The sequence below is a fragment of the Bubalus kerabau genome, chromosome 5 (genome assembly GCF_029407905.1).
Source record: "Bubalus kerabau isolate K-KA32 ecotype Philippines breed swamp buffalo chromosome 5, PCC_UOA_SB_1v2, whole genome shotgun sequence".
Taxonomy (NCBI): domain Eukaryota; kingdom Metazoa; phylum Chordata; class Mammalia; order Artiodactyla; family Bovidae; genus Bubalus; species Bubalus kerabau.
This window is the reverse complement of record NC_073628.1, coordinates 80,541,661-80,548,593: the sequence shown is the minus strand read 5'-3', so window position 1 is coordinate 80,548,593 and position 6,933 is coordinate 80,541,661.

Here is a 6,933-nt window from a genome sequence, read left to right as displayed (position 1 = left end):
GGCTGTGTTCTGCTACAGCAGAGAGGAGCATGGAAGGCATCCACCCCAGCAAGGGGACCCAGCAAAAGCCAATGCGTGGGGACAGAGCATCAAGCGAGGCCAACAGCCCGGCTCTGGGGAAGGATCACGGATGAGGAGCATCAGATAACAGGGTGGCCAGGCCAGGCTGAAGAAAAGGAGGCTGGGCTGTGGAATTTAGTCATGAAATTTATCACAATATTCATTCCCTCTTGTACCACAGAGTTGGCAGGCAGCAGAGTCTGGGTTCCCCAGAGCCTCAGCTCTCTTGGACCTGGGTTTCAGCCTGGACATTTTCACAGCAGGTATGCTGTCTCCGTCATCATCACTTTGTCAACAAAGGTCTATTCAGTCAAGGCTTTCATATTTCCAGTAGTCATGCACAGTTGTGAGAGCTAGACCATAAGGAGCGCTGAGGGACTGATGCTTTCAAACTGTGGTGATGGAGAAGACTCTCAAGAGTCCCTTGGACAACAAGGAGATCAAACCAGTTGATCTTAAAGGAAATCAACCCTGAATACACTCATTGGAAGGACTGATACTGAAGCTCCAATACTTTGGTCACCTGATACGAAGAGCCAACTCATTGGAAAGTACCCTGATGCTGGGAAAGACTGAAGGCAGAAAGAGAATAGGGTGACAGAGGATGAGACGGTCGGATGGCATCGCTGATGCAATGGACATGAACTTGGGCAAACTCCGGGAGATGGTGAGGGACAGGGAGGCCTGGCATGCTTCAGTGCACTGGGGTTTCTTAGAGTTGGACACGACCTGGTCACTGAAGAGCAATGCTGCCTCCGTGCCCCCTGGGGTCACTCTGTCCGCCTCAGGCCCGAAGCTCTAGCTCCCCTTCTGAGACTTTCAGCTCCATGCTTATCTTGGCTTTATTTGGTGGGCCTTCCTCCCTTCAGATCATCGTGGGTCCTCAGAGGGGTCCCCTGAGCCCCTCTGCGGGGGCCCGATGTCCTCTCCACATGGTGGGTGGACCACATGCTGCAGGTTGGGAGGAAAGCGGGGCTGGGGGTCAGGAGACAGCTTTTCTGAAGTTCAGCCTCCTTGTCTGTAAAATGATCCTCTAAGGCTCTGTAAATAATTGTCACCTCTCAATAGAACAGGTACTCTGACAAAACGTGGGACAGGGAGGCTGGGAAATGGGGTCTTCTGGTTACTGCAGGATCCCCCAACAAGGCCATCTGAGGGTTTCAGGGCGAAGTTTTTTTTTTTCTGTTTACTGATGTAACCAGGAAGCAGATCTCCAAGGTCTCCCAAGGGCCTGGGAAGTCTCCCTTGGGGTCAGGGCCAGAGAGAGGACTCCCTGATCGCCCACCACAAGTGGTCCCTCTGGCTCTTCCTCTGGTGGCCATTCTCCTCATCGCCCCCAGGTGGCGCTGCAGGACCACAGCCCTGAGCCATCCTCAGCCCAAGGCTCCCTCAGAGTCCTTCCTTGGGGAGAAGACACCAAGAGGCTGAATCTTAAACTCAAGGCCTGGCTTTCGCTCCAAAGCCTTCTAGAGCCTTCCAAACCAGTTGACTCAAAAGCATCTAGCAAGTCCCTGCCACCTGACGTCACAAGAGGCAAAGTGCTGAGAGCCTGGCTGGGGGAACTCACACAGGCCAGCCCCAGGGTGGGACCCCTGTCCTGCATCTGTCCCCCTACCCAGGGGACCACCTTCCCCTTTGCCTCGCTCTCCTCCAGAAACCAGGGCCACACCACATCCCAGACATTCGCTTCAGGAAGGGAAAACCTCTGTGAGCCTCAAGCTCACAAAAACAAAGACAAACAAACTCCAAACAATCTTCACAGATGGAACCTTCTGACTGGGAAAACAGCCCACCTCCTCCACCTACATTCCTTCTGGAATTCCTCTACACAAAAGGGGGACTCACACACCTACACACACACACACACACACCACACGTCACATACACACACCACACCACACACACACACCACACACATTACACATCACATACACACACCACACATCACATACACACACCACATCACACACACACCACACACACACACACACCACACACATTACACATCACATACACACACCACACACACACACACTACACCACACCACACCACACCACACACACCACACACATTACACATCACATACACACACCACACCACACACACACACACACACACACACACCACATCACATACACACACCACACCACACATCACATACATACAGTACACCACACATACCACACACACACACAACACACCACACACACACATACAGGCAGGGGCCGCCTCGTGAGGAATGGAGCTGCAAGTCCCCTTCAGCCGCATCTCAGCCCAAAGGCCAAGCAAAGAGAGGTGTGTAGGCTCTGCACAAGGTCACTTCTTGAGGCTCAGGTTCTGTTCAGGCATCTTGAAATAGAAACACTCAAAGCTACTTGGACTCACCTGAAGAGCTGGTCATTAACTTGGTGTCTGGGTAGGGAGAGTTCAGCCTGCCAGCCCCTGTTTTTCAACAGTGACTGGGGACTGTCCCCCCAAAAGAGGATTGCCGGGACTTGCAAAATGATAACTGCCACCCAGTAGGGTCTGGACAGTTAGCATGAAGGGTGGTTAAATGTGCAAGGAATCTTGAGAGTTGTTGCACCTCCTTTAGTCTAGGATTTATTCTAGTCTTTCTGGCAGGGTCGATCCAGCCTCTGCTTGAATACTTCTGGGGACAGGAGGCTCCCTCCCTTATAAATCAGTCTGCTCTGTTATTGAGAGCTCACTCTTCATTCTTTGATTGATGAAAAATCTGCTCTCTGGAATTTTGACCAGCTGGTCCAAATTCCACCTCTGAAGCTCCACAGAAGGGTCTTCTCTTCCCATGAGGCAGAATGAGCCAGAACTTTGTCACTGATCACTATCTGCTGAGGGGAGGGGGGAGCTGTGTGAGGAAGCGAGAGGCGACCACGGCCGCTGGATTGAGGCCACTGGCCATACTCACTCCTGGGAATCATCCAGGGCCAGCGGCTGGGGTGGAGGGTAGAGCTTTAAGGAATCTCAGATTCTGGGGGTTGAAAGGATCCAAAAACTGGCAGAGGAGAGGTTCATGGCCCTCGGGGCTGCACCCTCTCACATGGAAGGGCAGAGGCGTTGAACTTCATGAGTCCTGGTGACCCTCATGCCGAGTGTAGGTGGAGACTTGCTCCCTGTCCCCCACTCTGGACTGGTTCTGTGACCTGCCTTGACCAGTAGAAGGCAGTGGAAGTGACCAGGCCAGTTCTAGAGCCAGCCTTCAGAAGACCTTCTGGCTTCCACCGTCTCCCTGGGGAGTCCAGTCACCCTGCTATAGAGCAGCTCTGATGGGTCCACTCAGTGATGAGACCCCCATGGGGCAGAAGCTTCCACCCCCTTCTCTTGGGCTCCTTTGCAGTCATGTCCCATCCTAGTTCAGCCCAGCCTGCAGCCCTCCTCCTGCTAGGGCCTCTGCCGTTCTCTGTGGCTGCTCCATAGCCCTTCTGCCTGCCGGTGCCCATCTGCCTGCAGGTGCCCCTCTGCCTCCCGGCGCCCGTCTCAGGCCTCCCACCTTCCCCCCTCGCCTCCCCACCCCGGCCTCACGGGGCCCAGGCCCTGGTGGAGACACAGTGCTGGCACCCGAGCAGGGAGATGTCCCGGCAAGGTCACGGCTCTGAGGGAGGGAACCTCAGGTTTCTTTCCTGAAAGCCTCACAGGTATCGATCCTGTTTGCTCTCTGTCCCTCACAGCTTTACCGCAGAATTAGCATGTGGGGGGTGGCCAGAGGGCGAAGTGAGCCTGGGAGGCTTGGAGGGAGAGCCTGAAGGGTGTGTGGCTGTGAGCATCCCATCTCCTCGGCAGAGCAGTTACAGACGTTACCTCATCTCTCTAAGACCAGCTTCCGTATCTCCAGGATTCCAGGAGAAGTGGCTCTCCTTCCCTCCCTCCCTGCCCTGCTCACCCAACCCATCCTCATGCAGACCCAGGGAAGCTGGGAGTGCCTGGAAGGGAGACTGGGGTGGCCCAAGGGTGCTCCTGGGAAAGAGAAAGTTCCATCCCACAGGTCCCTGTGAGCCAGAGCCGGACCCCTACTCCTTGGGGGTACAGGCGGCCCTCTGGGCTGGGCCTGCTGCCTGGCACCTCCTCAGGCCCCGAGATTTGTCGGTTCCACTTCTCTTTGTCCCTGTGCCCTGGCCTTTGCATCCAGCTAACCTGGGTGTCTATGGCCACCTGGGACAAGGACTCTCCTATTCATCTTAGTCTCAGAGATTCTTCTGCAGGCAATGTCTTTTATATAATAGTTGCTGTGATGGATAGAGGACATGGGCTTCCTGGTGGCTCAGACAGTAAAGAAACTTCCTGTAATGCAGGAGATCTGGATTTGATCCCTGGGTCAGGAAGATACCCTGGAGAAGGAAATGGCTACCCACTCCAGTATTCTTGTCTGGAGAATTCCATGGACAGAGGAGCCTGGCGGGCTACTGTCCACGGGGTCTTGGACACGACTGAACGACTAACACTGATGGATGGAGCCCCGGGTTTTGTGGTGTGGAGATCATGGGGGAAGGACCTCAACCTTCCCTGGAACCAAAAAAGTGGACCCCAAGCCAGAGGCCTCGTCCACACCCTGCCCCGCTGTCCATAACTGTGACCAGCAGACACTGCATGAGGCACAAGTGCCCATGAAAGGCCGCAGGGTGCCAGGACACTTGTCCCCACCCACCCTCTGGTTGCGCTGTGTGCCCGGGGTCAGGCCAGCCACCCCTGCACCCTGTGGATGCAGAATGGAAGGGAGAGATTTCTGGAGCAGAGCTCATCTCTTGGGCCACAACAGTGTCCGCTAATTTGGCCTACCATGGTTTTCCTTCCTTTCACAGGGGCTATTATTGGCGTTTCCCACTCATCTTCAAGAATGAAAAGGAATCTTTGGAAACCACATGAAGGGGAGGAGGGATGAGAGGAACTCCTATAGGCCAAATGCTTCTGGAAGTCACTGATCTCCAAACAGGAAGGCTGGTCTTTCCTGTTTAGACATCATGTCTGGCAAGAGGAAGTCAAGACCAAAGTAACAATAATAATTACATAAACTCCTGATATGTTAACATCACTCCTATCAAAAATGGCTATTTGTGGAGGGCCTGCCAAGCCCAGTGGGGCACAGCTCCATTGGGGTTTGCTGTGGTTGGATGACGAACTGTGGGGTTTGGAAGACTTGGCCAGGGAGGGGATCCCTTAGGGACATTCCTGCATGCCCAAGGGACCCTTTAGGACCAGGGAGGAGTACTGAAGGAGTGTGGACTCTGCTCTCAGCCCAGATTCAATCCCAGCCCAGCCCAGCCCAGCCCACATCAGCTAGTGAACCTGGGCCACTCAGCTTCTCTGAACTCTGAGCTGGAGAAAATACCCAACTCCTCTGTGTGCATGGACCATCTTGTCCATACCGTTGAATGCTTATGAGCCATCCTGAGCCAACTGGAAGAAATACATAGGCTAACAGTGCATTTATTTAATCTTGAGAATGGTTGGATTTAATAGGGGCAAATAGACTTGGTTTCCATTGGGTGAAGTCATCTCCCATGGAACCAACTGTCCTAAGCCTGATCCAGCTGTCCCTGGGAGCTGACTGGCTTCACCCAGTGAGAACCCCATCCCCTTAGTGGGTCTTAATAATCTGCACTCTGCCCAGTACAGTGACTGGGCACACGTGTGTGCTCAATGCAGTTCAACCCCTGACACGTTTGTCGAAACCTGAGCCCACATGTCTGTGCATAAAAAGGGAACCAAGAAAAAGAAAAGCAGCGGTTCCCTGGAATCCAGCACTATCCTGGGGCGGGGGCGGGGTGGGGGACCGTCCCTCAGCTCTCCCTTAGCTCTGGAGAGTGCGCTTTTCAATGGTGTTTCTTTTAATTGATATAAACGATTTCCTTTTATTTAGAAAATAACACTTTAAAAATTTTATTGGAGTATAGTGGATTTACAAAAAAAGCCTAGGTGGCGCGAGTGGTAAAGAACTCACCTGTCAGTGCAGGAAACATAAGAGGTGCAGGTTCGATCCCTGGGTTGGGAAGATTCCCTGGAGGAGGGCATGGCAACCCACTGCAGTATTCTTGCCTGGAGAATCCCATGGACAGAGGAGCCTGGGGGGCTGCAGTCCATAGCGTTGCAAAGAGTCAGACGCGACGGCAGCGACTGAGCACCAGCACCATAGTTGCTTTACGATGCTGTGTTAGTTTCTGCTGTACAGCAAAGTGAATCGTTACACATATTCATGCATTCACTCCTTGCAAATCAAAACTACAATGAAGTGTCACCTTCAATCAAAATGGTTATCATAAAAAAATCTACAAAAAATAAATGCTGGAGAAGGTATGGAGAAAAGGGAACTCTCCTAGACTCACCACTTGTCTCTTGTCCCACTGTTGGTGGGAATGTAAACTGGTAAAGAACACTATGGAGATTCCTTAAAAAACTAAAAATAGAGCTACCATATGATCCAGCAGCCCCACTCTTGGGCATATATCTGGAGAAAACCATAATTTGAAATGATATTTATTCCCCAATGTTCATAGCAGCACTACTTACAATAGCCAGGACATGAAGCCCCCTAAATGTCCATCAACATAGGGATGGATAGAGAACATGTAGAACATATATACAAAGGAGTATTCAGTTCAGTTCAGTCGCTCAGTCGTGTCCAACTCTCTACGACCCCATGAATTGCAGCACGCCAGGCCTCCCTGTCCATCACCAACTCCCAGAGTTCACTCAAACTCATGTCCATTGAGTCGGTGATGCCATCCAGCCATCTCATCCTCTGTTGTCCCCTTCTCCTCCTGCCCCCAATCCCTCCCAGCATCAGTCTTTTCCAATGAGTCAACTCTTCACATGAGGTGGCCAAAGTACTGGAGTTTCAGCTTTAGCATCATTCCTTCCAA